We start from the raw sequence: 10,000 nt of genomic DNA, 5'->3' as shown, positions 1-10,000 counted from the left end.
TATCTATTTCTAATTTGATCATTCTTCCTAGAAAAAGTCTTTATATTATTTGAAGTACTTTTTTTCTCACTATTATACGAAGAGGAAATAACTGGTTGTATGATTTTAATCTGATCTTTCTTCTTAGGAAAATAAAAAAATTATTTTATATATTATTCGAAATACTTTTTTCTCTCTATTATACGAAGCGGAAATAACTTTATGTTTTCAATTTGATTATTCTTCCTAGGAAAAAAAATATTCTATATATCTTTTCAAGTACTTATTTCGCTTTATTATACGAAGCGGAAATAACTGTTTGTATGTTTTATATCTGATCATTCTTCTTCGAAAAAATCTAAAAAATTTCTATATACCTGATTTGTTAATTTGAAAATTTTCATCATTTTAAATTTTATTTTTTTCAAATATGGGGATTTTGATTATATAAAACTTAGACAATAAATGAAAAAAAAATTCACAATATAATTTCTTTCTTCTGGAATATGTTTCACGATTAAAATTTTTCTTACTTTTCACTATACGCTTGCATGTTATTATGAAGCGAATCTACATATTCTAAGCGTATTATATGGATTAGAATCTCACAATATTCTTTTAAACATTAGGTATACAGTAGTATAATTAACGTGTATTAAGGTATTCAGTAACTAATATTGATATTTACGATGTAATCAGCTTTGCTTCATTTGTAAGACGCAAGTCTTTAACAAAAGTAACAGTAAGTAGTAGTAGTAGTAGTAGTAGTTATAATAATAATAATAATAATAATAATAATAATAATAATAATAATAATAGTAATAATAATAATAATAACAACAATCATAATATATATATATATACATATATATGCATATATATGCATACACACATATGTATGTATATATATATATATATATATATATATATATACAGTGTATATATATATATATATATATATAATATGCTTACATACATATGTATATGTATTAATACTTGTATGTATATATGTATGTATATATATGTATATATATACATACATACATACATACATACATACATACATATCAAAATCGTAAATATAAGAAATAACACATAAGGCGGTAATGATTATCTAGGCAAATAATACACATAAGTATAAAAAAAATGTAAAAAAAAAAAAATAATAATAATTGTCAAGAGACTGCTAAACTTGATATCTCAGCCAAGATTTGTCTGTTCCTCCGTTTTGTAATATTTTGAAAAATATTCACTAGAAGGAAGATTATGTTCGATTCTTGAAAGCTTCTTCTTGGTAATATTGGGTTAAAAATACTTGATAAACAAAATAATGATTTAGTAATTATTTATCGAATCATCATATTAAGCTAAACTGTTTGAAAGCGTTATATCTGATAATTCTTCTCGAAAAAAATGAAAACAATTCAATATAGCGGATTCATCATGTTGAATTCTTTTATGATCATTAATTTTAATCTTAAAAATGGCGTTTGTTTTCATATAACGGAGATATTAAATGAAAAGTTTCAAGAGTTATCAAAGAGAATATCGTATCGCAAAAAAATTTAATCAACCTAAAAATCACATATAAAAGGAAGTAATAAAAACCTGTTCTATATTGCGTATTTATCATGTTGAATTCTAATATTATTACTAACTTTATACTTGAAAAGGTGCTTTTGTTTTCATATAATAAATAATTAAATGAAAAATTTCAAGTTTTATTAGAGAAAAAATATTTATCCACCTAAAAATCAGACACAGAAGGAACTAATAAAAAAGAGATGGACGCACAAAATAATGAATTTAACCACTGATGCTTCATTATCACATCCTATACACCTGATCCCTAGCGGGATGTTAATACGAAAAACGAATCCTTCCTTACCTGGTGGTGTTCTCAGGTGAGCGGAGCAGTCTCCCAGTTGATGGATATTAACGTCAGCTTCTTATATTACCTGGAAGAAAGTAGGTATTGGTTATTGGGGAGAAGTACCTGCAGGGAGGAATAGAGGAGAGAATAAACATACTGTTCAGGAGAAAACTGTGATTGTTTTGCCAATACATTAAACGGTTTGAAAGATGTGGTAGATTTAGATCAAAGGATGAAGATTATTTTATTCACGTGGGAGTATATCTATATGGTGGTGAATTGAAGAAAGCGATATAATTGAAATAATTACTTGGAAAGAGTAAAATATTAACGGAGGATAATATCTATGAGTTGGTGAACAAAAGATATAATTGAAAAATGTCCTTGGAAAGAGTAAATAAATATTAACGAAGGAGAATATCTGTGGTGAATAGAAGAAAGATATAATTAAAAAATCTACTTGGCAATAGTGAATTAAACATTAACGGAGGAGAATATCTATGAGGTGCTGAATGTAAGAAAGAGATAGGCTATAATAGAAAAATCTGTTTGAAAGAGTAAATAAATATTAAGGGAGGAGAATATCTAAGAGGTGGTGAATGCAAGAAAGAGATAGGCTATAATAGAAAAATCTATTGGAAGAGCAAATAAATATTGACGGAGGAGAATACCTAAGAGGTGGTGAATGTAAGAAAGAGATAGGCTATAACAGAAAAATCTATTTGGAAGAGTAAATAAATATTGACGGAGGAGAATACCTAAGAGGTGGTGAATGTAAGAAAGAGATAGGCTATAACAGAAAAATCTATTTGGAAGAGTAAATAAATATTGACAGAGGAGAATATCTATGAGGTGGTGAATGTAAAAGAGATATAATAGAAAAAATATACTTGGAAAGAGTGATTAATCTAAGGTTTTCTGGCAACCTGACATCTAAGGTCATTGACGCCGGATACTACTTGAAAAGAGTAAATAAATGTTAACGGAGGGGAATATCTACGAGTTGGTGAATAAAAGGGATATAATTGAAAAATCTGCTAGGAAAGAATAAATAAATATTAACGGAGGAGAATATCTGAGGTGGTGAATGGAAGAGATATAACTTAAAAATCTGCTTGGAAAGAGTAAATAGAGGTTAACGGAGGAAAACATCTAGGAGGTGGTGAACGTCAGAACAAGATATAAGAAAATTTTACTTGGAAATAGCGAATGATTACTAACGGAGTAGAAATATCTATCAGGTGGTGATTGTAAAAAATGGAAAATAATTGAAAAATTCACTAGGAAGGAATAAATAAATTATATATATTGTAATATTGTAAATTTGAATATTAGTGATATCAATTGGCATATTTGACCTTCGACCTTAACATGTATGAATTGGCGTGGATTTTCATACACTCAAATATGAACCAAGTTTGAAGTTTCTGTGACAATGATGCCCAGACTTATGGCTGATTACGTGAATTGAACATTTTGCTTGACCGTGACCTTGACCTTTGACCTTGACCTTCCAAAATCTAATAATTTTCAGCTTTTTACATAACAGTTAATCCCTGGAAGTCTCATTACTCTACGGTTAAAACTATGACTAGGAATCTGTTCATAAATAAACATTAACACACAAAAACAAGCACACAAGCAGGGGCAAAAAGATAACCACCTTCCAACTTCGTTGACGAAGGTAAAATTCAATCCCCGTTCAAGTTTTATTCCTCATGGTTAAAGGAATAAATAATCGAAAAGAAGTATGATTTGAAGTAATAAGAAGGAATAAAATCCTTGGTATCATGGAATCGTAAATATTGAAACGAAAATACTCTCTCCTTAACACATCAACTAACTAAAACAACGTGGAGAGAGAGAGAGAGAGAGAGAGAGAGAGAGAGGAGAGAGAGAGAGAGAGAGAGAGAGAGAGAGAGAGAGAGAGAGAGAGAGAGAGCAATTACAGAATTTTGAACTTGACCAGCATACATAGGTGAAATTGTCATATACCAAAATATGAATAAATAAAGTCTTAGATGAAAGCATCAAATATTATGAAGCGAAATGCTTATCTATAAATAATTAGATAAATATAGGAAATACTTCCTGATTCTGGCTGTTATGTAATAATGAAATGATTACTCTGTACTGTACATTATACAATTACATAGCCACTGGGAACTGATATTTCCTATTTCAGAAACGAAAGTGCAAAAGTGTTCATATTTTAATAACCTTTGGATGTAACAAATACCTTAGAATGCTGTATACATAGGTATATAACAAGGAAACAATATCCAACAGATTTTGTACATTTGATTACAAAAACCTCAGAATAATATTGGGAATTAAATGGCAGGACAGGATTAGAAATGAAACTATAAGAGAGACTGCTCGAGTTCCGTATGTGGACGAGATCATGGTGAAGAGTAGATGGAGATGGTTTGGGAATGCTCTTCGCACTCCCCAATAGAGATTAGTTCACCAAAATTCCAATTGGGCTCCACAAAGCACTATACGAGTTGGAAGTCCCAGGCCTACATGGCTGAGGACTGAAGCGTGAAGTTGGAGATGATAAAAGAAGAAGTATTGATTTAAAAGCTCAAGATAGAAACGACTGGCGAAATCTAACCAAGGCCCTTTGCGTCAATAGTCTTAGGAGGAGATAGTGATGATATAAATATACAATTAAAACTCCAGATACCATACCTCCCATGTTGCGTCCATGTTGTAAATAATTCAAGTTTATATATAGTTTATTTATCACATTCTGAGCTATGGAAATTGAGATGTGGAACGAACTATTAATATTATTTACTAGAAATCTTTAGAAACTGCTTATTCTCATAAAATTCTACCTCTATGAAATTATGATTTTAATTTCAACATTAATAAACCTTTACAGCCACTAATAAAATTTGTATTGATGAGAAAATGTCCTAAAAAGATTTGTATTCTATTTAAATTTTTCATTACTTTTCTTTTATTTTTCTTATTTCCTTGTTTCCTTTCCTCACTGGGCTATTTTTCCCTGTTGGAGCCATTGGGCTTATGGCATCCTGCTTTTCCCATGGGTTGTGGATTAACTAATAATAATAATAATAATAATAATTTATAACGACAACAGTATCTTGTAGTAAATAACCCATAATGTGATATTTGGGCATCCTATAAAATCTGTGAAAATTACAGAAGCAAGGAACAGCTTCTAAAGGTATTAGGACGAAGGTAAAAAGAAAACCTTTGGAACAGCTAAGGTATTCGGTCCTCCAGAATAACTGAGCAAAATCAATGCAACATTGAAATCGGCAAGAATTCTGCATTGATTTCGAATCGTTGGAAATAATCAGCAAAGTGTTTATAAGTGACTTTGGAGATCAACGTCTGAATTACTACTGAAGGGAAGCGAAAACTAAAGCCGAAGAATTGAGAATGCTTGATGAGAACAGATTTGGTAAAAGCAGGTTTCTTATTTCTCCCTCGCTAAAACAAAATCTATTGGAAAGATAACCAAAACTGATATTTTAAAAACAGGAAAATAAATGGAAACTGAACCCAAAATTGAGGAGAAAATGTACCGTAATATTTATTGTACAGTTGGATACATGAATTCCTGACACATTTCGAGCTGAGGAAATGCACCCTGCCACACCCAAGGACCTTGGCCACACCTTTACTGCTCTTTGAATAACGTAAAGGTTTAGGGGTTTAAAAGCCACTCACGAATGGCAGAGGAAAGTGAAAGTGACATTTCCCTATCAAACAGGACAATGCCCTAGAGACTGACCATAAGTACACATGATCAGCATTCAAGTCCACTCTCCACCCAAGCTAGGACCAAGGAGGGCCAGCAATGGCTGCTGATGACTCAGCAGATAGACCTATAGGCTCCCTCAAACCCCCCCTACTTAGCTCAAAAGGATGGTGCAGTTGCAGCAACCAAAGGAACTAACGAGCTTGAACGGGACTCGATCCCCACTCTGGCAACCACCATTCAGGGACGTTATCATATAGGCCACCACAACCCTAAACATACAGCATAAGGGGAGATGGCACAGGTGGTGGGCGGGGATACACACAGAAACTTGCCGCAGCGCAGTTAGGGTGTGACGGGTCTCTGCATCAGAGCGAGGTGTGCCAGGAAATCCTGTGTCCAACTGTACATAATATCTATCACACCCTGAACTAGATCCTGTGTTGGTAAATACAGATTCCTAAAACAAAATACCTACCAACTTTTGGATGTTAGAAAACCCAAAATCAATCGGTCAATCAGTATAGGTACAATTACGAACATTTTGTTAAGGGGTTACATAAGACATCATAAGTTTTTTCTACTATATCTCATTATATAATTAACTTTGTGGCAGATCTCCCTGGCTATTCACTGTTCATTCATACAACTGAAAATTAATAGTTGTAAATGGTTAAACAGAAGAATATGAGGAGCTGGGAACTAGCGATTACATTTACAAATTGACTTCCTTTTCTGAACTGCCTTGGGACTTACGCATTTAATCTCAAATCGGGAAGATTACAAAAAATGTAGTTTCCTTAAACGCAAAACAATGGCAAAAGTGGAAATAACATAAATTTTGCAAAATATCAGCAAATATGTCAGTGATTGTGAGTGATTGTGTGTTGGTGTGCGGACAGAACTATTCTTAATGTAGGTCATATATTATAACTATTATTAAATGCTAAGCTACAACCCTAGTTGAAAAAGCAGGATGCTATAACTCCAGGGGCCCCAACAGGGAAAATAGCCCAGTGAGGAAAGGAAATAAGGAAAAATAAAATATTTCAAGAATAGTAACATTAAAATTCATATTTCCTATATAAACTATAAAAACTTTAACAAAAGAAGAGGAAGAGAAACTAGATAGAACAGTGTGCCCGAGTTTACCCTCAAGCAAGAGAACACAAATCCAAGACAGTGGAAGACCATGGTAAAGAGGTTGTGGCACTACCCAAGACTAGAGAACAATGGTTTGATTTTGGAGTGTCCTTCTAGAAGAGCTGCTTACCATAGCTATAGAGGCTCTTCTACCCTTACCAAGAGGAAAGTAGTCACTGAACAATTAGAGTGCAGTAGTTAACCCCTTGGGTGAAGAAGAATTGTTTGACAATCTCAGTGTTGTTAGACGTAAGAGGACAGAAGAGAATCTGTAAAGAATAGGCCAGACTATTCGGTGTCAGTGTAGGCAAAGGTCCTCCCTGGTCCTTTCTGGAGTGAAGGAGGGGCTTGGGAGCTGATCATATGTATGTTTGGTCAGTCTCTAGGGCATTATCCTCCTGGGGCATTGACACAGTCCCTTGTCTCTGCGAGAGAGAGAGAGAGAGAGAGAGAGAGAGAGAGAGAGAGAGAGAGAGAGAGAGGAGGGCACGTATGGTCTCTTGAATTTATGAACATCCTGAATTCTCCAAAGGAGGAAAAATTAAGAAAAAAAGAAAAACATATATTTGTGAACGACCATTAAGCCTTTAAAGCAAAGAGATGAATACAAATATCCTTCGAAAGCTAAATAATCGTATATAAATCTATCCAAGAGAAGGAGTCTCGCCCCTAAGATTTCCCTCCTTTTCGAGTTCTCACACTCCGTTCTCAGAAGGATAAACATAAACGAACAGAAAAGATTCGTCGACCGTGAAAGACGTCTATACCAAGAACACGAACAATGCTCCACCCATTTTCCAACGGACGAGGTATTAACCAGAAATGTCTACTTTATTGGCAATTATATTTTGGATGGAAATAGAATTATGCTTCAGTAGCCGTAGAATACCTGTTTAGGCCTACCAATCATATCCAGCTTCAGAGAAAATAGAAAGAGTGGAGATATTGATAACCTGTGTAGGATCTCGGTGGTTTGGTTGATCAACAACAACAACAACAACACCAACAACTACTTTACTTATAATATTAATACGACTAATAATAATAATAATAATAATAATAATAATAATAATAATAATAATCTATCTGTTCTATTTACGAAGGAACTTCCCCCAATTTTTGGGGCAGCCGACATAAAAAAAAGGAACAAAAGGGGACTTTTCCTCACTTCGCTCCTCCCAGCCTGACGAGGGATTCAGCCGAGTTTGGCTTGTACTGCTGCTAATAATAATAATAATAATAATAACTAAAATAACAATAATAATAATAATAATAATAATAACAAATTCGGATTTAGCACGTCGAAATGACAGTTCTCTGCTTCGTACACTCCTTCGACTACTAATGATTGACAGATCCAGTAAATGGGTTCCACACTATTTATTTCTTTCACTGTACTGTTTCTTTATCAAATGCCAATCCCCGAGTCACATTACGTACTTTATTAAAGTTTTAAACAAAAAAATATCATAACATTATTTTTTTCTTTTTAAAACAATCTTCATCCTCAGTAATCAATTTTAGTTTCGTATAACCATAAAGAATATTAATATCTTAAAGCGTTAACTATATTCTTGACGTTGAAATTTAGAACAAGTGTTATTTTCATTATTATTAGTGTACGCGACCTGTCAAAAAACTACGGCTAAATATTTAGATAAATATGCACACACATATTCATCCTTTTCTATCCCTTCCCCATTTCAAAACTACCACACGGCAGAGAGAGAGAGAGAGAGAGAGAGAGAGAGGAGAGAGAGAGAGAGAGAGAGAGAGAGCGCCGGCCGTTTAGCCTAAACTACTACAAACTTGAAGACACCTGCCAAACTTCCCGAAACCTCTACTAAAGGAAGGTCCGGAAGTGATGTAGCGAAGAGATGGGTCAGAAGGTGAGATGAAAAGCTGCCTCTTTCTTTTCATCTTTATTCCTTCAAAGAGGAGGATCCAAGAGGAGGAAGAGGCTTACGCGAGTAACACTTCAAAGGCGAACGCTTCAAGCAGGGATAAGAACGCTTCAAGCAGGTATTCTACCGAGTATTCACGTTACTTGAGGTTGCTTGTGGTGAGGATGCGGTGTTTGTTTTCTTGATTTTTTCAAGTGAAGAAGAAAAACAGACTTTTATGATAAACAAAGGAAAAGTCATGGACTAAGGTGAAGATTAGAAAACAGAAATCTAGATATTCTTTGCGTCGTGTTATTTAAGGGAGAAAAATGCATGGTAAAAATGTAGGTATTTGTATCCCATGATTATTTTAAGGTCCAAATATGATTTTGGTTGATGTTTCTGAGTTCTTCATAATGCGGCAAGTTAACGTAGCCATTCCATGTACATAAAGTGTATCTCAATAATCATTATGTAAAAAGCAACATATAATTGTAGTGCTTTGCGAAAAGTGATATTCCTTTTCTTTGTTAATATATTTACAGATTAACTTTCTTAATTCAATTAGATTTTTATATTGTTTGTCTTCAAAATTTAAGCATCGTGTATACATCTACCTATAAATTGGTCATTATTTCCATAAGCATTTTATTTCAGTATATAACCGTCCACAGGTTGTGGTAACCTATTAGAAACGGCCCTGTCTGGTAATCTGTTAAACGCTCAAACTCGTTAGTTTCTTTGGTCGCTACAACCTCATCATCTTCGTGAGCTAAGGATGGGAGGTTTTGGGGAGCCTATAGGTCTATCTGCTGAGCCAGCAGCAACCATTGCCTGGCCCTCCTTGGTCCTGACTTGCGTGGAGAGGGGGCTTGGACGCTGATCATAGGTATACATGGTCATTCTATCTAGGGCATTGTCCTGTTCGATAGGGCAATGTCACTGTCCCTTGCCACTGCCATTCATGAGCGGCAATTAAACCTTCAAGTCCTCAGTAGCCATTGTCTGGCCCCTCCCTAGTCTTAGCTGGATGGAGAAGGAACTTAAGCGCTGATCATAGGTATATGTACTGGTCAGTCTCTAGGATATTGCCCTTTCAATTTAATCTGCTTTAAACTCTAACAAAAAATGTTCTCTTTTTATTCGCTCGTCGGATAAGACAGAAATAAGTATGGAGGAAATGTAACATAAAAGTAACTCTTTAAAGAAGGGCTTTGGAAACTAGGAAAATCAATAGCAGGAAGAAAATAAAATAGAACTTCAAGGTAAAATGAATGATGTAGTCATTGGATCATCTGATCCAACAAAAATAATTATTAATAATCTAAATGAAAATGCCGCTATTCCATTAAGAATAGAGGCAATTTCTGTTCTTGGTTAACA

General features: G+C 33.9%; 1 protein-coding gene across 2 annotated transcripts in view; it reads right to left on the bottom strand.

Moving 5' to 3' along the window:
• Positions 1 to 10,000, bottom strand: part of LOC137658193 (uncharacterized) — a 164,050-nt gene that overhangs the window by 38,150 nt on the left and 115,900 nt on the right. Inside the window, exon 8 of one of the 2 annotated variants that reach the window (XM_068392868.1) lies at positions 1,868 to 1,937. The exons of the other annotated variant lie outside the window; for it this stretch is intronic. The gene's annotated coding sequence lies outside the window, so the exon portion shown is untranslated. The remainder of the gene's footprint in view (positions 1 to 1,867; positions 1,938 to 10,000) is intronic. 2 annotated transcript variants of the gene reach the window in all.

Source organism: Palaemon carinicauda, chromosome 19, assembly GCF_036898095.1.
Source record: "Palaemon carinicauda isolate YSFRI2023 chromosome 19, ASM3689809v2, whole genome shotgun sequence".
Classification (NCBI taxonomy): Eukaryota; Metazoa; Arthropoda; class Malacostraca; order Decapoda; family Palaemonidae; genus Palaemon; species Palaemon carinicauda.
Note: the sequence above shows the minus strand (reverse complement) of the source record. Positions and strands in the feature narration are given on the sequence as shown.